This window comes from Lissotriton vulgaris, unplaced genomic scaffold (genome assembly GCF_964263255.1).
Source record: "Lissotriton vulgaris unplaced genomic scaffold, aLisVul1.2 SCAFFOLD_313, whole genome shotgun sequence".
Taxonomy (NCBI): Eukaryota; Metazoa; Chordata; class Amphibia; order Caudata; family Salamandridae; genus Lissotriton; species Lissotriton vulgaris.
In genome coordinates, this window is record NW_028242526.1 from 730804 (window position 1) to 754008 (window position 23205).

The 23205-nt window shown below is 47.0% G+C and overlaps 1 long non-coding RNA gene across 1 annotated transcript in view; it reads right to left on the reverse strand.

The window, feature by feature from the left end:
- Nucleotides 1-7613: 7613 nt before the first annotated feature.
- Nucleotides 7614-23205, reverse strand: part of LOC147668930 (uncharacterized) — a 62227-nt gene continuing 46635 nt past the window's right edge. Inside the window, exon 3 of the long non-coding RNA XR_015303776.1 lies at nucleotides 7614-8444. This is a non-coding gene — a long non-coding RNA (uncharacterized LOC147668930). The remainder of the gene's footprint in view (nucleotides 8445-23205) is intronic.

The following is a 23205-nucleotide window of genomic DNA, read 5'->3' on the forward strand; positions in this document are numbered from 1 at the left end:
TACTTTCTATACAAGCGCGGTTGACTATTCTGCGCATGCGCATAGCTAAAGAACTACACGAGTCAATCGAATGACATCACTTTGGAGTCCTGCGGGACTACGCGGCTTACCCGACCTTCCGTCTCAGCACTAACAGACTCTTTTTGGAACAGGGTGAGTTTTTGCAAAACGTGCCATTTTTCCCTGCTACAATTACTACATCTTGCTAAATTAAGGTCGAGACAATAATGAGAACGTTCTAATATTAAGAGGAGGTGAAGCGTTCTGGTTTTTTCTCGGTTGTCAGTAGCGCGATGCTCATTGGCCATGGCACTACGTGTGCACTCTATTTGATATCACGTACCTGTCTGGTTCGTTGCCTCCCCCTGGACTCGGGTCCTGCCAGAGGCAACGATGGACAGGTAAGTTTTAGTGCTACCCTGACGATTTTGTAGTTGTTGAACAGCCTTGGGAGGCACTTAATCGAGTGGTTTGTCTTGGTGGACACTTCACTTTCATATACAACAGGTTGTGTAGTTTACACATTTTTGTGGATTGCAAGGCTTGTATAGTCATGAAGTGTAAATGGGAGACCACTAGAGGTTTGAGCCCTTAGATGCTGAGATTTATTGATTTGATATTTTTTGAACATTAACTTGAGGATAATGCTAGGAATGCTCATACTGATGCAGATTAGAGTGTAACTAAGTCATTTTACCTACCTGCACTACGCACCCGTATCCTAACTTTCTAGAGCGTGGTCTCATCATCCCTGAGTATGTGTCCAGGTGAGGTGAGGCTAAATCGCCGGTCATGCTGGGTGAGTGTTATATTCAATTTTCATTTTTTCTCACTTGAGTTGTAAAAGTGGTACATTGCAAATATTTTGTTTGTTTTGTGTTTTGGGATTATAGATGCATTAAATCATCCACAGACACGGAGGACATGCTACTGATTTAGAGTATCCTTTTGATTTTTCACTTTATTATTCCTTTGGTCAACTGAGATCTCTCCTTTGACATTTTTACTTTGCAGTACCAACGTTGTGAACAGAAGCCCTGAAGAAAGCCTTGGGTCTTCCCCATTGAGACGGAAACATGTTGGATTTAATGCAGTTATTTGTTTAACACTGCTATCTTGCACTGTTCTTGTTTTTAATCAGAAAGATGGCAGATTCTCATTAAAGTTTTCTCTCCTGTCTATCCTGTTTTATCATTGACCACCTTTAATTTTTTGCACTGCACTATAACCCATCATTTTGATACTATTTAGCTAAAAAAGTGTTTATGGGAAGTACCCAGCCATGGTACTAGGTAAGAAGATGGTCTCAATGATCAAGAGACCTCTTTGCCTATGAAGGATGACCAAATGATAATATTGATCATTGCAATTTGTTGATCGGAATACTCTGAATACCTTTTGGGTTCTTCTCATTAATCACTACAGACACTTTATTTGCTTTTTTGTCCCACTTTCTTTAATTAATTTGTAGTCATTCAGGTAAAGTTTTGACCACTATGACAGACTGAGATAGTGCCTCATCTAGAGCCCTAGGATTTCGGTGTTCTTATATAATAAATAATATCCTTATAAAGGCATAAGAATCATATCCATATTTAGTCAGCCCATGCAGTCCAAATTAAGCAAGGCTACTTCCCCAGACTCCTAGAGAGTACAACGCGTTCTTTAAACAAAGCAAACCTCCAGCAACCTGGGAAATCCCTAAGCTTCTGTTTTAATTTGTCCTAGAACTCCTGTGAGCACTGAAAGAACGGCCAGTTCTTAGTGACGTCTTATGTCCAACCTTACGTCAAACCCGGCACCTTTCAGGTATAAATATTCTAACGTTGCCTTAAGCAAACACACAGTGGTTTGGAGCAGAGCGGCTTTCTACTTGCCCGAGAGCCCAGCTGATGCAAGAGCCCACGGACGACGCCCCTCCCTTTTGACGCACTGAGAGAGACGCTGACTTTTTCTCCAGCCGAGAAAATCCAGCTCCGGTGTTTTCAGCCGCCCTTGCGGGTTACTGGGCTGTTGAGTCCTGAGAGAGAGATACCAGACCTCCTGCTTTCTATTACCCAGGTACGGAGCTGACTAAACCCTTAAAGAGAATTCTTGATTCAGAACTCTTGGCAAAAACCAACTTAACTTAAACTGCAACTTATATATTCCTTCCCATGTATTAGGCTTATGTCAGGTACACCGGGGTAGGTGTATTTAGAAGCACCAGTTGAGTACGTTAGTCAATGTTTTTATGTATGTATATATTTTATCTATTTTAAAGTATCATATGGCTAAGAAACCATATCAATGCTTTTACAGTATTATTCCATAATACTACTTTTACTGTACGCACTTTACTATAAGTATTGCAATTGTGGCAATTCATTTCTCTTGCATGAGAAAGAAGACTGCTCAATAAATAACACCTTTTATTGAAAACGCCCGTCTCTATTCTCTGCACTCTGGTGAAACTAAGTATGCACAATTGACTGAGTGAAATAGCTGTCTATTGTTTTCACACGACTCTAGATACACTCTTATTCTGAGGGAGCAAAGTTGTCATGTTTTATGGTTGTCAGAAGCTAATCCCTTCTTGTCTATCCAGGGAGGTTAAACTCCTTGTTTATTCGAGAAAGTTTCTAGTGACCTCTGAGCTAGCTGGCAAAACAAATTAAGTCTAATATAGTCAGTAGAGACCTAGTCGACCTCAGTCCTACGTCTACACTGCTGTTTATATTATTCCAATGCGCAGAGCCTATTGGGAATATAGGAACTACACGGCAAAGTGAGAAGGGAGCGTGAATCTTGTGAGGGACTCCTGGGTGCGGGAAGATGAGTTGCAGTGTTTTGATTGCGATTAAGCTTGAATTAGCTCCCTTTCCCACATGTGCATTAATTGACAGCTTGGCGTCCATGGTAATTCCAAGGATTCGGACCTCCTAAATATTGTTTTTACAGTGACCCTAGGTCCTCAGGCCAGGTTTTGAGAGAGTCAGAGGTTTCCAGTCACCACAAGAGTATTTTTCTTTTGATCAATTTGAGGCAGCTCCATGGCATTCATTGGTCAACAGATGGGAGGCGACTGTAGAGTTTGATGATCAAGTGTCACATTCCTGCCTAGTAGGGCCCAGTGTAGTATATCCCAGATATGACCAGTGGGACACCATCCCATATGATAAGATTCAGCACACTTATCACACAAGGTTGCCAGTAAGACATAGTATGACCAGTTGGACACCATGTTGTATAAAATTATACATCGTTCGCTTATCACATGTCCGTTCACATATACACGGAGATAGACATTTTGAAAAAAGCCTGGGCTTTGCTTGGCCTTCTATCCTGCTGATGTCCCAAAAGCATACAATCACCCCCAAGCAAGTCTTCCAAGGTAGAGTCTTTTCACCAACTATGCGAGACATTTACCAGGAAGTGGACACTGCTGCTGCCGGCACTCCTTCAAGCCTTTCTCTCCTGCCCTCTCCCTCATACTCTTGCCTTTTCCATCTATACCCTGCCCTATCTTCCTCTGTGGGTGATGAATTCACAAAGGTAAACTTACATTTTTCTATAATTTTACTACTTTAGGTTATCACAAAGGGAAATTTTGACACAGAGTCTAACTTTACTAGTAGAAACTTACCTTTGTGAATACCGAAAAGTAGTAAAGTTAGACTTTTGGTCTAAGCTTACCTTTGTGAATATCGAAAAAAAGTAAACTTACACAAAAATATAGGTGTACCTTTGTGAAACTGGCCCTCTATCTTTCTGGACCAGAGCAAAGAACTCAAGACTGGTGCTAAGAACTAGTGAAGCCATGTTTTGGGAACTTCCTTGGAAGGAAAGGAGTGTTTACTGGCCAGTGTCAGAAGAGGAGCAGACATCTGACCAGTAGGATAGAGAGCAAGGTCCAGCTGCCTGAGGCCAGCTTCAGGGAGCTAGTAACCCAGAAGTCCTAAAGACCCCGCAGCCACAACGAGGCCAAGAAGATTTGAGTGGATAGACGATTGAGGGCCTGCTAAGAGGTATTCCATGCCTGCATGTCTGGTGTGCCTGCATGTCTGGTGTAACTGCATCATCCCAACCCTCTCAGTCGTGGACTGTCTGGCCAGCCGGGCAATCCCCCGGAGGCTGGAGCCCCAGGAGGCTGGTTTTTACACTTCGAGGCCGGTTTTTACACTTCGAGGCCGGTTTCGGCCTCCAGGAGTGATGGTGATTGTAACGAGATCCCGGCAGCAGCTTGAAAGAGTTAATCTGGTTCTAGCGCACATTAGCACGTCTGCACATGGGAGGTGAATTTATCAGTTTTGCCAGGGCTGTTTTAGGTTCTGTCTGGCCCTGATCTCGGTACTTTCCAGGACTATAGGAGTTTGTTTCTGCCCTCCCTGCTCTAGGGTCCGCAGAGGTTCCCCTCTCAACTTTGGGCCATACAGCAGTTTCCTGTATGAAGGCGGTCACTGTAGTCCTAGATCTTGAGATTTTCCATCTAAAGTTTCTGCTTTCCGAGTTACTACCTATGAAGGTGAAGTGTGCTCCCTAAATCCCAGCTCCAACTGGTTTTCCTGTGTCCAGTGAAGTCGCTGCTCCCGGACTAGTGGATGCGCCCACCAAGTAAAAGGCTTGACCGTTATGGAGGGGTTTTGGGATACGCGTCCATGAGGTTTGGTGCTCTCATGGACATACCTTGATTGTTTACCCCATTACACCATCCGTAGCAGCCCCAGATTGCGGGGAGACCAAGTCCCACGTCTGAGCTCAGTCACGTGCCCCAGGCACAGATGTCCTAGTTCACAGTAGCCCCTTTCACCCATCAAGGGTTTGAGCTAATGGACATTCAACACATGAAATCTGCGCCTCTGCTTGGGTGGCACCCTTGTTCGTTTTGGGTGGTACGTTTTACATTGTGACTGTTTTGCTGGATTCACAACTTCCTATCAAATTCACTGAGTTGTCCAGCCTTGAACCCAGGGCTGCTGAGAAACCATGTCAGTTTATGTTGGGTGGTTGGCCCAACTAACCGTGCACTGTTCACTCGGTGCTATGCACCTAAACTCATTTCATTTTTTCAACAAATAATAAACCTTATGTAGTCCCTCTTTTTTCTTTTTATTTACACCTTTTTATGTATCTTTGTCATGTGTATCAATAACCACATAATTTTTGTTTCTGCAGTTATTCACATTCACACGCTACTTATGAGCATAATTCTAAGAATCTCACAACGGGCAGTACAACTAGATACTTAGCTACAAAGACCAAAACAAATATATTACAGTGAGATCAATAATTCACCAAAAAGACACATCCACACGGAGAAGATATAACCATCTAGTCCCAATAGGTACTACTGCACATTGATATGATTAAATAGTAAAGACAAGTTAGCAGCTGCTTGAGTAATTAGTAGAGACAAGTTAGCAGCTTCTTGAGTAAACAGCAATACAATTCACACATCAAGAACATTGGATATAAGAGCGAAGTTAACAACAAATTATAGGGTGAGTCATAGTATAAAAAATGGTTCTCTATCAGCAGTGCAATATTGTGATTATTTAGCAATCATCAACTGAGAAAATAGATATGATGTTGAATTACATTTAAAATAATGTTCAGATCAGGCTGTAATAAGGTTTTGTGACAAATCGAAACAATCTATTTTTTGCTATCTACGATATGTTTGAACATCACACAATAACGGGGCATTCACTTATTGTTCTTACATCACACTAAACATCGAAGAACAGCGCCGAACACGCGTTTAGTGTTTGTTTTTACTGATGTGGATGGAGATTGAGAAGGCGGATACCGTTCCCAGATGGTGCTTGTAAAATTGCGGTACAGGGTAGAGCAGTCCGTCTTCAGTGGTAGTGATCTCTAGCTGAAACGCGGGAGCATTGTTTGTTATAGGGGCATCGGCGGTAATGGTTGCAACCTTAACGGGAGTACATGCAGGCTGCAATACGGAGAGGAAGAGTAGCAATCTAGGTAAGCTTGGATTCCAGCATCATAGAGTACAACATATCTTTGTGAGGACAGGTGGCAGTTACGTGAGATACTGAAGGTGTCTTTGTTTTTGTGAACTTTGCAGAGAGAGTAGCGCGACAGTTGGAGTAAACAGGTATGCGGGAACGCATTACTAAAGATGGCAAGTCTTGTTCTGCAGTTCATAAGGTCAGAGTGTTTAATATTGGATTTGCGGTTTGTTTATTTTACAGAAAGAAATAGTGCTGGATAATCAGGTATGCATATTTCTTAAAAGCGGTTGTAATGCTAGCAACTAAAGGAGTAAAAGTAAGCAGGACATTCACTACGTTTCTCGTTTATCACTTAGGGAGTTTTGTTTGAAGCCACAATATCAGCGGTAAGCCGATTGATTATACTCTTATTGGATGAGTTTTTTTGATAGTAGGTACCAATAGTTGGCAACAAGTATGATAGGGAGTGCTTAATATATATATCACATTTTGTTTATACAGGTTAGAGCATTGAGCACAACGCATCAAGGTATGAGAATAATCATAGTACACACTTCTACATATACATGGGCACCCAACAATCGCAATTACATGGTTATTTTGTTTATTTTTTACAGGTTCGCCCCTGATGAAGGCACATTGGTAGTGCCGAAATGCATTGGGCCTTTTTTTACAAATTGTACATCTAATGGCACTGTAAATTATTACATGAATATCAATGTTAATGTTATTTTGACTGTCATTTTGAAAATATATGAAATGTGAATAACTGCAGAAACAAAAATTATGTGGTTATTGATACACATGACAAAGATGCATAAAAAGGTGTAAATAAAAAGAAAAAAGAGAGACTACATAAGGTTTATTATTTGTTGAAAAAATGAAATAAGTTTAGGTGGATAGCACCGAGTGAACAGTGCACGGTTAGTTGGGCCAACCACCCAACATAAACAGGCTATATTCACAAGGGACTGACAAACCCAGTAACCGCAGCACCATTGTGTACAACAGAGGAAAAACAGGAAAACGGAGTGCTCCGTAACCCAACGAAAATCAGAGAAACCATGTCAGACATCCGAATAAAAGTGACATATTATGCTGTCGCCAGGCAACAGTTGCCCCACACTTCTGTTTTTGTGAGTCCCAAATGTAACCTCCCTATTTTGTTACTTGTAAATAAAATACCTATTGTGTTTTCACAGGTCCAGCTGTGAGTACTGCCTTGTGTCGTGGGTACCTCCTACTGGAGTAAGTCTGCGCTGCTCAACCACGTTACTCTTATGTAGTCAGGAGCCCAAGGGCAGCACCTAGCCATCCAACCGGAGCGTCTTGGTACCCGAGATTGATCCAGCGCGGCTCTCTAACAAACTTTACTACTCATTTCACCTAACTCGGATATAACCACTATTCACTCATCGGTGGGGCCCATAGCACCGTGAGTCACTCACACATACACATTACATCTGAATCAGTGACAAAGAAGTGGAGCTGCTGGTTAGCGGGGTACCTAGGTTTATACTTTATACATTATATACCTTTATAGACTCTTTTAAACATGTGCTAACCTATTACCTGGAAAACTCTACACCAAGGCACTTCAAAATCTGGTCAATAGATCATCTTGTAGAAGTTAGTTGGAGACTAAGACCAGCTTAATCATAGTAATCCACATAAAAAGTTAACTTTATTCTGTCATGACATTTAATTTAAATAAAATCACAACTCAAGTTTTACATTTTAAAATCAGCTTGATCTATTCATTTAGGAAAAGGGAATTAGTTTATTCAGACAAGAAATAATTTAGCCATTTATTTAGTACATGTTAAAAAGAAATGGAATGGAAATGATATGACCTAACTCTGCCATAAAGAAATAACAGTTGCACGAGTCTCAAACTGCCTCTATTCTCCTTCAAGCTTCAAAATAAAATCTGCATTCAGTCATCTCCATTGCTCCAAAGTTAAAGTCCAACAATATTTCAAAGTCTCTAGCACCATAAAATAGTTCAGACCGACAGCATGTTGTGGTGCAAAGTAAAATTCAGGAGCAAGCTTTTATACCCTTTTGGAACAAGCTCTTTTATACCCTTTTTCTCTAGCTATATAACTAAAGTTTAAACTTTTAGGGTCCACAACTTATTCTGATTGGTCCATCAATGGGGTGACAAAGATCCCCTCATCCATCCTTGGTAGAACCAGTTTTTCAAAATATGCGCAGTCATTTTGTCCGTTCCCATGTATGTCATCTCCGTTTCTTTTTTACACTTTGTCCTTCAGTTCATTCCTTACATCGCTTTTCCGTTCCCAGGTTCTCAGATGCAAAACAACTCTTGGCATCCTCTTGCACTCCTGGGTCAAGCTGACCGTGACATCACCCGCTGGACGTACCAGGCTCCCCGATGACTTAGCCATTCACTATTGCGCAGGCGTAAAGACTCTCAGTCAGCAGCCATTTATTACCGCTAGGCCACACAATCCTCAATGAGAACTAGTGCGAAAACAAACACAGAGTGTTAAAATATAGAAATACAGTTTTTTCTTTTAACCACCCACCAATCTAAACTCACCCATTAGTAAGTTACCCAGCAGAAGCAGGCATGGAGCTTTATATACTTACCTAATGTACTTATTTTCTTTTTGCCACGATAAGACTCGCTTATAAAGCAAAACAAACATGCGGTTTTCATACTTTAGCTCTATATTAATAGGACTCGTTCACAATTATTAACTAATTAATTTTCGCAAATAGCAGTTCGTACCCACATGTAATTTTATGTCTAAGTGTAACTTTGGTGGTTAGTTATTCAAGCTTCACAAGATTAAAATGGTTATGGTTATAAGAGTATGACTTCACAAGGGGTACACAACATCAATTTATCTGCCTCTGCTCCATCATGACCACATGACACCAGAGTTGAATGACATCATCCCCCATACAATACTGCCGCCCAGCCATTGGTTACCTCAAGCCTCAGGGGAAAGGCCTCACCTGAGGGTCCAGATTAACCCTTGCTCTTCCAGTGCAGCCGGGACAGTCACTCCTGCACTTCACTGACTGATGTTAGTTCCACAAAATGCTTTGGTTTCTAGGGAGCTGTTCCATGTCCCCTGGCTGCGAGCAGAGGACAGGATGTACTCTGGCTGTGCAAGGCCCATTGCTTAATTTGTAAACCAGTAAGTGCCTGGGCCCTCGTCAGGAGGACACTGCAGCTTGCACCACACATTGCCCCTGCCTGCACCGCCGATGACAGCACCAACACAACTACTGACATCGCACTTCTACTAGTGTGACAATTCAGACTGTTGAAGACACACAAAGGTATAATAAGGGCGTGTGCGACAGCTATTAGTCGTTTTTAATCTATATTGAATTAACAAACAAATGCTGGTATGCTCATCTCTAAATTAGACAAACAGCGCCACCCAGTGGCAGTCTGACATAAGTTCTGGTGTTGACAATTCAGTGCAGAGCACCGGAAACCACTGCCTCAAATTAAGCACTGGCCGACCACTTTACCACTTTTCTTTTTAGCATTTTGGGGTGTAGCGCCTTCGGGACTCAGATGTCCAGTCCCTGAGCAGAGCCCACCAATCTACCCTGATAAGCTTCTGTTTGGGGTGAGGGCTGCATACAAACTCCAGCCGCTGTGCACTGCCCTCTTCGTTGCTGGGAGCTCCGGTCACCTCCATGCACTGCAGTCTCACAAGGAGCAGTGGAAGGGTCTCCTGTTACCATCAATCCTTCTGAACATCCTTACTATGTGTAAATCTTACTATAGGTACATCTCTGCACATACCACATGGGGTACAGAAGCAGGATATAGCCAGGGCCACTGGGATTATGCAGCAGGGGAGGGCCAAAGTAAGCAGTAGCATTGAGTAAATTAAGCGGCAACAAATGGCAAATTATGCAGCACTTTGTGACAGTATTACTTCATTATTTTGTCATTTTTACACTGTCTGGGCGTTGGTTGCACCTCATGAGCACCAGTGTAACACTTAAATATAGCAGTAAGCAACTAAAAAGGTGACCAGACAACCTATGCAAATGGCCTTCCACTGCGCAGTAACAAGTGTTGCTGTGTTTTAGTAACATTTGAACTATTTGAGTTAGAAACTTTGTTAAATCTGCAGATTATGCAGCAAATGATAGATTATGTGGAAAATGAGACAAATCTATAAGGATGCGCAAAAAGGCAGCGACCACACAATCGAATAATGCCAGTGACCCTGGGTATAGCACGGGGGCAGGATATTGATTTTTAGAGTATGTGCCCATTCATAGGCCCCGCCCACTGCTTGCTGGCACTGAGGCCACACCCCCTGAGGCCTAGACCGCACCCCTCCCACCCCCTTCTCAGAGTCTGGCCCGGGTCAGGGAAGCCTGTGGTACAGCCTTTAGACGGCTGTTTACTGAGGCCCTTCCTTCCCAGCTGAACCCAGCACAATGGGGCCCCTTCCAGCCTCATCCCCAGGCGGGCCGGCTAACAATGCGGGGCCCCGAGGAAGGAGATCAAAACATGAAGGAGGCGCCAGAAAAGGCACCGAGTGCGAAGAGAACAAAGGGATGGACACAAGAAAGTCCGCATGAACAATTAAAACTAAGCTAAACAACCACCCAAAGGAACAGCTCTCCCGTCAGCCTTGAAGGGCCCAATCTCCATTTACCATCATTTTTAAAGGGCAGCCTGTTTCTTGGCGCGCACGCTCCGCCAGTCCGACATTTCGAGAGAACTGTGAGAGGCGCCTCGAAGTCCGAGCTGGCTCCTTGGTGAGCGCTTTGGGCCGACACCCCTGTGGCAGGCAGGTTGCAGACAGGCACATGGGGAGGCAGTGAGCAAGGCTGCCGACACCGAGCACGACTATCGAAAACGTGCCCATAAGGAGCGCATGCAGCCTGCTCAAACAAATAACACTTAAACATTGGCAAAGCCAATAGCGCCACCTTTTTAAAAGTGCTAGCTGACTTTCTGGCGTTGCCAGTGTATGCTGTTGATGGAGCAGTTTAATGAACAATATTTTGTTCAGGCTTGTGAAGCCAGACTTCCATAATGTTTAATAAAACTAATATGTTTGCTGCATGTTATTAAATCAACCTAGAATAAACTGTGCAACATGAACACTTGGGATTCACATTATGCTTATTTGTGCAAAATGCAAAAGAAATACAATAATTATTGTCTATTGTCTTTGTCATACACTAACTGCTGCTCTCAAAAATAATAGCATGTGTTTTTAAATGTGCTTTTGTTTTCCCTTTTCTGTGACAAATGTATATGCTGCTTAAATGTGCTTTTGCTAGGTAACACAATTAATGGGTTAACATTTAGCAAAGGGGGTGGGTAACAGAACAAATGTCAATTCCTTAATTTATGTTTTATGTTTGATTAAATAATAGTTTTCCAAATGAAGCTTGGAGTTGGCTGCAAAAAAATAATGCATTTAAAAAGTGACGCAAGAAGAAGTGGCGCAGAAAATTGACGCTTTCTGAAAAAGGGACCGGCTGAACTAAAGTCACAAGAGAAAACTTATTTTGAAAAGATGAGAAGCATATAAACTTTTATTGTGAAAAGGTTTGCAAAGAACTGCCAAAGGCGACTGTGGAGAGGTTTGCTATTGTGCCGCGGGAAGTTCGGAACGGACAGGCTCAAGGTTGGGAGGAAGAGCCGTGACATTTTTGTATTAAATGAACATCTTGGCTACAAAATGTAGCAGCCTAAGGAAGTGTCGCCAGGACTCCGTGCATTAACAATGGGTTAGTGAAAAGGCCCGGACATGAGCTAGGAGATGTCACAATTTAATGTGGCATTAGGTGGTTCAGCCAATGGAGAGCCAGAATTCAGCTGTTGGAATGTGAAAATAGTTAGTTTAGCTTTAGTTTTAGGGTATAAGAATTAGCTCAAAGAACAGACTTTGGTCCTACGCTTTTGATTCCAGAGGGACGTGTTCTGCTGATGGACGAACACACGTAAGGAAAGGAGATTTTTACAAAACTTTATTTTCAGGCAATGAGGGTAGAGACAGGGAAATAGTTAGGGTTTGGAAATGCTTATTTTCACTTATTTCTGCTAATGAATAATATTTCTTGAATTTAGCTCTTTATAAATGCTGAATAAACTTTTCTTTATGACATTTTTTATGCTTGTTTAATAAAGTTCCAAAACCTAAGTTTTCATAAATATGTTTAAATAAACTTACTAAATGACAAGCTGGTCTTGTTTATTGTGGATAGTTTAAAACAACATATATAGATCTAATTGCCTCATGATTCAGTCGCTCTGTTGTTGATATGGGCCTAGTACTATATATGGTAAGTTTAGTGGTAGTAAATAGAGTCATTTATGCAAAATTTTGGTAAGGGCGCTGGATCACTGTAGATGCTGACAAGCTATTAAACAATGCAATTCAAAAGGTCTTAAATTTGCAAGAGTTTGATCTACTGGCATTGTAAATGACACTGCCTTTTATTTGTGTTTTGAAATCCTGCATGTGGTGCGTAAACACGCACTCTGTACTTATGGCAGTTGCTTACGAGAAGCAAGGCTGGCAGTAACTGCACCTCTTGCTGCCAGCCTTGCTTCTCGTAAGCAAGGACTATAAGTACAAAGTGTGTGCTTATGCACCGCATGCAGGTTTTCAAAACACATAAATAAAAGGCTTTATTAGTTACAATGTAAATAGCTCAAACTCTTGCAAATGTGAGACCTATTGCATTGCAAATGCTTGTTTTGCTTTGATGTGACGTTGACCTATTTTTGGGTAAGCTGTTTGATGTGTAATATGAAGGTTCATCTTCTCGATTAATGTTCTTGCGTTTTCTACCTTTTGCTGCGCAAACTGTTTCTAAGTGAAAATGGTGGGTTTCTCGGTTGAAGAAATCAAACTGCTCCCTGACATCACAACTAAACGCTCAGCAATACAAGCCAACTGTTATCGCTGTGATCAGATTTGAGTATTTCTCAATATGCAAACATTAAACCCCTGATAAGAGTACACTTTGATTTTTTTCCAGACCGCATGTGTAACAGACAGACCTGCTTTCTTGAAATATAGTTTTGTTTGTACCCAAGTCCTTTTTACTAATGAATGTTCTGTAAACAAAGAAATAAATGTAAAAAAAACTATCTGGCTGATGTACTTGCATGACATTGGTGTGAGCTCTTGGACTTGACTTGTTGGCTGTGCAATACTGGAAAATGGAGCTGTGCACAGAAGATTAGAAATGATGGGTTAAGGGAGAGTTCAGTCCATTCAAGGTCAGTGGTGAGGGGGACATGGTATTTCTTGTAATTCCCATCTAAGATTTGTGGTTGATCATGGGGTAGTCAGGGAAAGACCAGCCTGGTCTGAATGAATGCACTGATCATATTTAAAGCGTGGGGTGGAAGGGGAGCTTTCGAGGAACAAGCCTGCAAGCAGGTTTTATTAAAATGGGTGATCGGTTTCAAGACGTGTGGGGGGGGGCAAGATTTGGTGCAGTGTTATAATAAATGGCCCAAGTTGAAAGCTAAGACGACATAATTGTGCCAGCATGTGAGTCTCGCACAGAGGTTTACCATTTTGGGGATCTTTATTGAAATGAATGAACAAAAGTTTGTTTATTGGATGTGGTCGTAGTTCTCACCTACATTGCATCAGCTGTTAACAGTGACTGGTTAGCTGTAAACAGTGGTGACCAGCCAGCCATCTAGGAGTGCGTAAATTGGATACCATCAGTTACCAGAAATTAACTAAATGACAGGACATTCACAGGCCGAGCTGTGGGCTGAATGACAGCGGAGTGATAACCGGCGTCTTCATTAGGCATGAGTCCAGACAGATGGGGAGGCGCGGCTGCTGCGGTCCCTCTCTCGCGTCTTCATTAGGCATGAGTCCAGAGAGATGGGGAGGCGCGGCTGCTGCGGTCCCTCTCTGGCGTCTTCATTAGGCATGAGTCCAGAGAGATGGGAAGGCGCGGCTGCTGCGGTCACTCTCTGGCGTCTTCATTAGGCATGAGTCCAGAGAGATGGGGAGGCGCGGCTGCTGCGGTCACTCTCTGGCGTCTTCATTAGGCATGAGTCCAGAGACAGATGGGGAGGCGCGGCTGCTGCGGTCACTCTCTGGCGTCTTCATTAGGCATGAGTCCAGAGACAGATGGGGAGGCACGGCTGCTGCCGTCACTCTCTGGCGTCTTCATTAGGCATGAGTCCAGACAGATGGGGAGGCACGGCTGCTGCCGTCACTCTCTGGCGTCTTCATTAGGCATGAGTCCAGAGAGATGGGGAGGCGCGGCTGCTGCCGTCACTCTCTGGCGTCTTCATTAGGCATGAGTCCAGAGAGATGGGAAGGCGCGGCAGCTGCGGTCACTCTCTGGCGTCTTCATTAGGCATGAGTCCAGAGAGATGGGGAGACGCGGCTGCTGCGGTCACTCTCTGGCGTCTTCATTAGGCATGAGTCCAGAGAGATGGGGAGGAGCAGCTGCTGCCGTCCCTCTCTGGCGTCTTCATTAGGCATGAGTCCAGAGAGATGGGGAGGCGCGGCTGCTGCGGTCACTCTCTGGCGTCTTCATTAGGCATGAGTCCAGACAGATGGGGAGGCGTGGCTGCGGTTACTCTCTGGCGTCTTCATTAGGCATGAGTCCAGAGAGATGGGGAGGCGCGGCTGCTGCGGTCACTCTCTGGCGTCTTCATTAGGCATGAGTCCAAAGACAGATGGGGAGGCACGGCGGTGCCGTCACTCTCTGGCGTCTTCATTAGGCATGAGTCCAGAGACAGATGGGGAGGCGCGGCTGCTGCGGTCACTCTCTGGCGTCTTCATTAGGCATGAGTCCAGAGAGATGGGGAGGCGCGGCTGCTGCGGTCACTCTCTGGCGTCTTCATTAGGCATGAGTCCAAAGACAGATGGGGAGGCGCGGCTGCTGCCGTCCCTCTCTGGCATCTTCATTAGGCATGAGTCCAGAGAGATGGGGAGGCGCGGCTGCTGCGGTCCCTCTCTGGCGTCTTCATTAGGCATGAGTCCAGAGAGATGGGGAGGCGCGGCTGCTGCAGTCACTCTCTGGCGTCTTCATTAGGCATGAGTCCAGAGAGATGGGGAGGCGCGGCTGCTGCCGTCACTCTCTGGCGTCTTCATTAGGCATGAGTCCAGAGAGATGGGGAGGCGCGGCTGCTGCGGTCCCTCTCTGGCGTCTTCATTAGGCATGAGACCAGAGACAGATGGGGGAGGCGCGGCTGCTGCCGTCACTCTCTGGCGTCTTCATTAGGCATGAGTCCAGAGAGATGGGGAGGCGTGGCTGCTGCGGTCACTCTCTGGCGTCTTCATTAGGCATGAGTCCAAAGAGATGGGGAGGCGCGGCTGCTGCGGTCACTCTCTGGCGTCTTCATTAGGCATGAGTCCAGAGAGATGGGGAGGCGCGGCTGCGGTCACTCTCTGGCATCTTCATTAGGCATGAGTCCAGACAGATGGGGAGGCGCGGCTGCTGCCGTCACTCTCTGGCGTCTTCATTAGGCATGAGTCCAGAGAGATGGGGAGGCGCGGCTGCGGTCACTCTCTGGCGTCTTCATTAGGCATGAGTCCAGAGAGATGGGGAGGCGCGGCTGCTGCCGTCACTCTCTGGCGTCTTCATTAGGCATGAGTCCAGAGACAGATGGCGAGGCGCGGCTGCTGCGGTCCCTCTCTGGCGTCCTCATTAGGCATGAGTCCAGAGACAGATGGGGAGGCGCGGCTGCTGCGGTCACTCTCTGGCGTCTTCATTAGGCATGAGTCCAGAGAGATGGGGAGGCGCAGCTGCTGCGGTCACTCTCTGGCGTCTTCATTAGGCATGAGTCCAGAGACAGATGGGGAGGCGCGGCTGCTGCCGTCCCTCTCTGGCGTCTTCATTAGGCATGAGTCCAGAGAGATGGGGAGGCGCGGCTGCTGCGGTCACTCTCTGGCGTCTTCATTAGGCATGAGTCCAGAGACAGATGGGGAGGCGCGGCTGCTGCGGTCCCTCTCTGGCGTCATTAGGCATGAGTCCAGAGACAGATGGGGAGGCGCGGCTGCTGCCGTCCCTCTCTGGCATCTTCATTAGGCATGAGTCCAGAGAGATGGGGAGGCGCGGCGGCTGCGGTCACTCTCTGGCGTCATTAGGCATGAGTCCAGAGACAGATGGGGAGGCGCGGCTGCTGCCGTCCCTCTCTGGCATCTTCATTAGGCATGAGTCCAGAGAGATGGGGAGGCGCGGCTGCTGCGGTCACTCTCTGGCGTCTTCATTAGGCATGAGTCCAGACAGATGGGGAGGCGCGGCGGCTGCGGTCACTCTCTCGCGGTTTATTAAAGAGCCACGCGTGATGACCCAGCTGCGGGCCCTTCTCAAGCTCAGCGACAGAGTTTGAAGGCAGCAGCTGCAAATTAGAAACTTCTATTTTTTATTTACATGTGTCTGGGGATGCATGTAAATTATTTTCCTGCGAGTTGAGCCGAGCTGGGGCTCACGGACAGCTGAGTGAAAACAGGCACCTTGATTAGGCATGTTGCAGGGTAGCTCTATCTTGTGGTTGTTTAAAGAGAGCCACACCCGACGAATCGACTGGGGCTGTTAAACCACAGACCACGAAGTGCACCAGAGCCCGGCAGGAGGAGGTATTGGAGTGTGACCAAGCAACTTCCTGATCAGCAGAGTGAAACCATGACAGAAAAACTAACATTTGGAAGACTAGACATCAACAAGCCCAATCCCCTTTAGAAGAAATCCAAAAACAAAACTAATATCCTACCAAAAAGAAGCCCAACTGACGGTGGACATGAAAAGTGCAAAAAGGCCAAACAAATACAATCTACGGAGCGGGAGGTACTGAGGGATGCAGCACTAACAACTGCGGCATTAAGAGAAGGTGGGAGGAATGCTATATTTACATGTAAGCAGCTATGCCTCTGAAGCTGAAAACAGGCAAACAGTAACAGACCAGGAAAACCAAGAAAAAAATACACAAAACACCATAGCAGAATGAGACAGTACTTAGTTCCTGCTGCGTGGGAGGAACAGAAAGGAAAAAAGAGGGACAACGAGGCAAAGGGTGATCACTAGGAAGCAAGGATTTTTAATGGACACAAACAAATCAAAAGAAGGGGATGGCTTTAGGCCCACAAGAGAAATTACAACAGGTTCCGAAATGGGTCAAAGCCTCTTCCACCCTCTGGACAGAAACAGCATCTACAAATCCCTTCCGTGTACCATGCAGTGTACAAGGTTGAATGCTGTGCTGTGTGGGTGCAGAGCTGGCAGTGTACAAGGATGAATGCTGTGCTGTGTGGGTGCAGAGCTGGCAGTGCACAAGGATGAATGCTGTGCAGTGTGGATGCAGAGCTGGCAGTGTACAAGGTTGAATGCTGTGCTGTGTGGGTGCAGAACTGGCAGTGTACAAGGTTGAATGCTGTGCTGTGAGGGTGCAGAGCTGGCAGTGTACAAGGATGAATGCTGTGCTGTGTGGGTGCAGAGCTGGCAGTGCACAAGGATGAATTTTGTGCTGTGGGTGCAGAGCTGGCAGTGCACGAGGCTGAATGCTGTGCCAGAGCTTGCAGTGTACAAGGTTGAATGCTGTGCTGTGTGGGTGCAGAGCTGGCAGTGCACAAGGATGAATGCTGTGCAGTGTGGGTGCAGAACTGGCAGTGTACAAGGTTGAATGCTGTGCTGTGTGGGTGCAGAACTGGCAGCGTACAAGGTTGAATGCTATGCTGTGTGGGTGCAGAGCTGACAGTGCACAAGGTTGAATGCTGTGCTGTGTGGGTGCAGAACTGGAAGTGTACAAGGTTGAATGCTGTGCTGTAAGGGTGCAGAACTGGCAGTGTACAAGGTTGAATGCTGTGCTGTGTGGGTGCAGAACTGGCAGTGCACAAGGTTGAATGCTGTGCTGTGTGGGTGCAGAGCTGGCAGTGCACAAGGTTGGATGCTGTGCTGTGTGGGTGCAGAACTGGCAGTGTACAAGGTTGAATGCTGTGCTGTGTGGGTGCAGAGCTGGCAGTGCACAAGGATGAATGCTGTGATGTGTGGGTACAGAACTGGCAGTGTACAAGGTTGAATGCTGTGCTATGTGGGTGCAGAGCTGACAGTGCACAAGGTTGAATGCTGTGTGGTGTGGGTGCAGAGCTGGCAGTGTACAAGGATGAATGCTGTGCTGTGTGGGTGCAGAACTGGCAGTGTACAAGGTTGAATGCTGTGCTGTGTGGGTGCAGAGCTGGCAGTGCACAAGGATGAATGCTGTGCTGTGTGGGTGCAGACCTGGCAGTGCACAAGGTTGAATGCTGTGCTGTGTGGGTGCAGAGCTGGCAGTGCACAAGGTTGAATGCTGTGCTGTTTGGGTGCAGAGCTGGCAGTGTACAAGGATGAATGCTGTGCTGGGAGCATGCAGAGCTGGCAGTGTACAAGGTTGAATGCTGTGCTGTGTGGGTGCAGAGCTGGCAGTGTACAAGGATGAATGCTGTGCTGTGTGGGTGCAGAGCTGACAGTGCACAAGGTTGAATGCTGTGCTGTGTGGGTGCAGAACTGGCAGTGTACAAGGTTTAATGCTGTGCTGTGTGGGTGCAGAGCTGACAGTGCACAAGGTTGAATGCTGTGCTGTGTGGGTGCAGAGCTGACAGTGCACAAGGTTGAATGCTGTGCTGTGTGGGTGCAGAGCTGGCAGTGCACAAGGTTGAATGCTGTGCTGTGTGGGTGCAGAGCTGGCAGTGTACAAGGATGAATGCTGTGCTGGGTGCATGTAGAGCTGGCAGTGTGCAAGGTTGAATGCTGTGCTGTGTGGGTGCAGAGCTGGCAGTGTACATGGATGAATGCTGTGCTGTGTGGGTGCAGAGCTGACAGTGCACAAGGTTGAATGCTGTGCTGTGTGGGTGCAGAACTGGCAGTGTACAAGGTTGAATGCTGTGCTGTGTGCATACAGAGCTGGCAGTGTACAAGGATGAATGCTGTGCTGTGTGGGTGCAGAACTGGCAGTGTACAAGGTTGAATGCTGTGCTGTGTGGGTGCAGAGCTCACAGTGCACAAGGTTGAATGCTGTGTGAGTGCAGAACTGGCAGTGTACAAGGTTGAATGCTATGCTGTGTGGGTGCAGAGCTGACAGTGCACAAGGTTGAATGCTGTGCTGTCTGGGTGCAGAACTGGCAGTGCACAAGGATGAATGCTGTGCTGTGTGGGTGCAGACCTGGCAGTGCACAAGGATGAGTGCTGTGTGGGTGCAGAGTTGGCAGTGCACAAGGATGAATTGTGTGCTGTGGGTGCAGAGCTGGCAGTGCACAAGGATGAATGCTGTGCTGTGTGGGTGCAGAGCTGACAGTGCACACGGTTGAATGATGTGCTGTGTGGGTGCAGAGCTGACAGTGCACAAGGTTGAATGCTGTGCTGTGTGGGTGCAGAACTGGCAGTGCACAAGGTTGAATGCTGTGCTGTGTGGGTGCAGAACTGGCAGGGTACAAGGTTGAATGCTGTGCTGTGAGGGTGCAGAGCTGGCAGTGTACAAGGATGAATGCTGTGCTGTGTGGGTGCAGAACTGGCAGTGCACAAGGATGAATGCTGTGCTGTGTGGGTGCAGAGCTGGCAGTGCACAAGGATGAATTTTGTGCTGTGGGTGCAGAGCTGGCAGTGCACGAGGCTGAATGCTGTGCCAGAGCTTGCAGTGTACAAGGTTGAATGCTGTGCTGTGTGCATACAGAGCTGGCAGTGTACAAGGATGAATGCTGTGCTGTGTGGGTGCAGAACTGGCAGGGTACAAGGTTGAATGCTGTGCTGTGTGCATGCAGATCTTGCAGTGTACAAGGTTGAATGCTGTGCTGTGTGGGTGCAGAGCGGACAGTGCACAAGGATGAATGCTGTGCTGTGTGGGTGCAGAGCTGACGGTGCACAAGGATGAATGCTGTGCTGTGTGGGTGCAGAGCTGACGGTGCACAAGGATGAATGCTGTGATGTTTCTATGGAGATCTGCGAAATGCTGCAGGCGACCAGAATAAAAGTGTCTGGGTGGATCGAGGAACTGAAGAACCTGAAAGCAGAGGGGACAGTCTGGGTCACTAGCCAGTGACCAGGAAGGAACCAGGAAGGAACCAGGCAATGTAGAGGAGATTTCAGGTGAAGAGGTGAAGCTTGTCTCTGCAGCCACGAGGACCAGGAGGCATCGACGACAACCACGAGCTGGATTCAAGCTGTCCCACGAAGGATCTAGTGGACTGCGGTGTCGGTATCCGATTGGACCCAACAAGCCATGGCAAACACAATCCACGCAGGAAGTGGAGATTGGCTTTGAGTCAGACTAGCAAGGTCTTGGGAGCTTCTCCTTTGCATGGAAGCTGGAGCAAGCCTGGAGCAACCAGGCCAGTCATGTAAATTCAAAAAGAAGTCTTCAGAGGGCTAACTAGCCAGCAAGCTAGCAACCAGGAAGATGCATCGAGCTGAAATGCAGAAGCAGGCTCCACGCAGCACTCGTGGAGTGTGGAGGGCTGAGCTTCGGTGCAAATGGAGCTCGGGCTTGGAGCTTCTCATACCCCAATGCACAACTGTGAGGGTACCTCGGGAGTGGAGCAGTTAGCAAAATGCAGGTAGTCCGGGGTGTCCAGTCCCACGTCTCGTGTCCGCCACGGGTCTCAGCTTTGCTGTGGGTCGGATTCAGAGAAGTCTGGAAGTCCAGTTCCTCATTCGCAGAGTCTTCGGATTCCGGCAGGAGCATCGACAAAGCAAACCGGCAAGTTATTGGTGGTGCCTGTTTGCACAGGGTGGTCACTCCTTGACCAGAAGGGAGTTGTCTTCAGTCTTTTAGTCAGTGTAGAACGTCGAAGGTCCAAGAGTTTCGTATCAGAGTTTCATTCTAGGATAATCTAAAGTCTGTAGAGACAGCTCCTATATTTATACTGATTTTAGTGACTGGATTACCTGCTAGGTCCCTCCTATGGGTGGACCTGGGAAGGGGGTGGTTACACCCCTTTCCCTTTGTCCAGTTTCACGCCAGAGCGGGCTGGGGTGCCCCAGCAACTGGTTTGAACCGGGCTATGCATGGAGCACCTTGTGAGCCCCAGGCAGGGTCTGGAAAAGCATCTTTCCATTCAGCCCACCCTGCCCCAATACTCTACAGGCTGTTTGGGGAGGTTCTGGCACCTCCCTAGACAAGAAACCTATTGTCCAGGCCTCCCTTGCTGGAGTTTCCCCCAGCAGGTCACTTGTGTGTGGCAGCAGCATCCATTTCGTGATGCTGGGGCTCTGTTTAACTTTAACCGGGTAAAACAGTAACTACATGTCTTCCTCTAGAAGGGTGGAATGCTACCCCCGCCGCCAGGACTGGCGGGGGTAGTATTCCAAAGTGTTTGACACCTTACACAACATGTTTTGATAAAGCCAAACCAAAGTTAGCATTAACCGTGAGGATTATAATGCACTTAAGAGTATATGGTATGGCTATATCATAGAACAGCTATATGGAGATGGTTCCGAAAGCTACAGAGGAGCTCAGCTCATGCTAGGGCACCCTCTCACATAAAACCAAGCACTCTGCCTCCAGGATTGTCAAGGCCTGCCATAGGAGTGACTTATAGGTTACAATGTGTCTATATATAAGGTATATATAGATATACTATATCTAAGTAAGGGGTGATTACACAGCCTTACATAAGCTGAGTGACCAGCCTGTGGTGTCAGTTTAGATGGCCAGCCAGGGGTGGCATAATTTACTTATTTATTTTATTTTGAGAGTTTTATATAGCGCGAACAAGATCTTTGCAGATAACAGAGCGCTTTACAAAGGCAGGTGGAGGGTAGGGGAACAAGGGGGCATAGTAGGGAGGTAGATCAACAAGATCATGTACATAGCACCAATATAGTATATAACATAGTACCCATATAACGTATAGTACAGGTATGAGGTAGCAGGCATAATTGGAGCGTAGGCCATCCACATGCTGCAGCCCCTGGTAGGCCTTGGATGCACCTATGCCCTGGGTACCTATGGTACACTATACAGGGGCTCACAAAGGTGACCCAATACCCAATCTGGTATGTACCTAAAATACATGGTATCAATTTAGAGAGAGAACAGCTGGGCTGTGGGTCTGATTAGCAGGCCCGCAGCCACACTAAAGTCGAAAAACCAGAAAATCACAGCAAGTGGGGTGACCATAGGAAGCAAACCCTACTCCCCTACACAGCCATTCATGCATTCATCCTTCCAAGAACCATCCTGGCTCTTTCCACCCACCCATGTATCCTTTCTCTTCCATCCATACTTCTTTAACCCCTACCGCGCTACCGCGTTTTCCCACTGTGCGCTGAAAAAAATAAAATGGCTTGTTTATGACACAGCCAGCTCGTCATCCGCGTAGCGCAGGTAACGCCCATGATGAGCTGGCTTTGTCATCAGCGCCGAAGGGGTTAAAGCCTTTCATGCATTCATCCTTTCAGTGCTTAACAGTCCAGCCTTCCATCGCTGCACCTTTACATCCATCCAACATTGCAGCCTTTTCTTCCCTGCTCCTTAACCCTTTCTTTTCACCTTTCCTTCCATCCATACTTCTGGCCTTCCTTTCGCTGTTTCCACCTGCCTCTGGTGCTTTCCAACTCTCTCCTCCTCTTCACATCCCGCCTCCCAAAGAGGATTCTTTTTCCAAACGATGCATCATTTCTTCCATCCTGCCCCCCGTCCGTGCATGATCCTCACTTCTTGATCCCCCCTTGACTGTACCAGGAGCACAGACAGCTCAGACTCTCTGATGCCAGGGGGGGGTGCGGGGGGAGTAGTGAAGGCTCAGGGACCCTGCCCACTGACCCAGCTCTTCAGTCTCCTCCATGCTGACTGAGCTTGTGATCCCCGGCCTCCTTCCTGCAGACCCTGCTTGTGATCCAGACCCCTCGTCATGCTGTCTCTGGACCCCTCGATGCCGGCCCACCCCCTGGGGGCCAGAGTTTACATCCGTAACCTCCTGGAGAAGGCCTGCGGGCGGGCGCTCCACCGCCTGTGGGAGGACCAACTGCCTAGTGAGAAGGAGGCGGCAGAATGGAAGGCCCTGCGGCACTGCGCCGCCAAGCTCCTGGAGGGCATCTGCGGCCCCCCACCCCGGTATTGTCCGCAAACAATCTTGGGAAAGGTAGACCACATATTTTGGGTGCACCATGATTGCTCTGCACAAGACAGTCTACTGCTCCATTTATACAGATACTGAACAGAGTGGGAGCCAGCACACAGCCCTGTGTGACGCCACGCTTTATAGGGCTCTGGATCGTATGGTCCTCCCCCTGGATCCTCCTCGCCTTAGCATATGAGTCA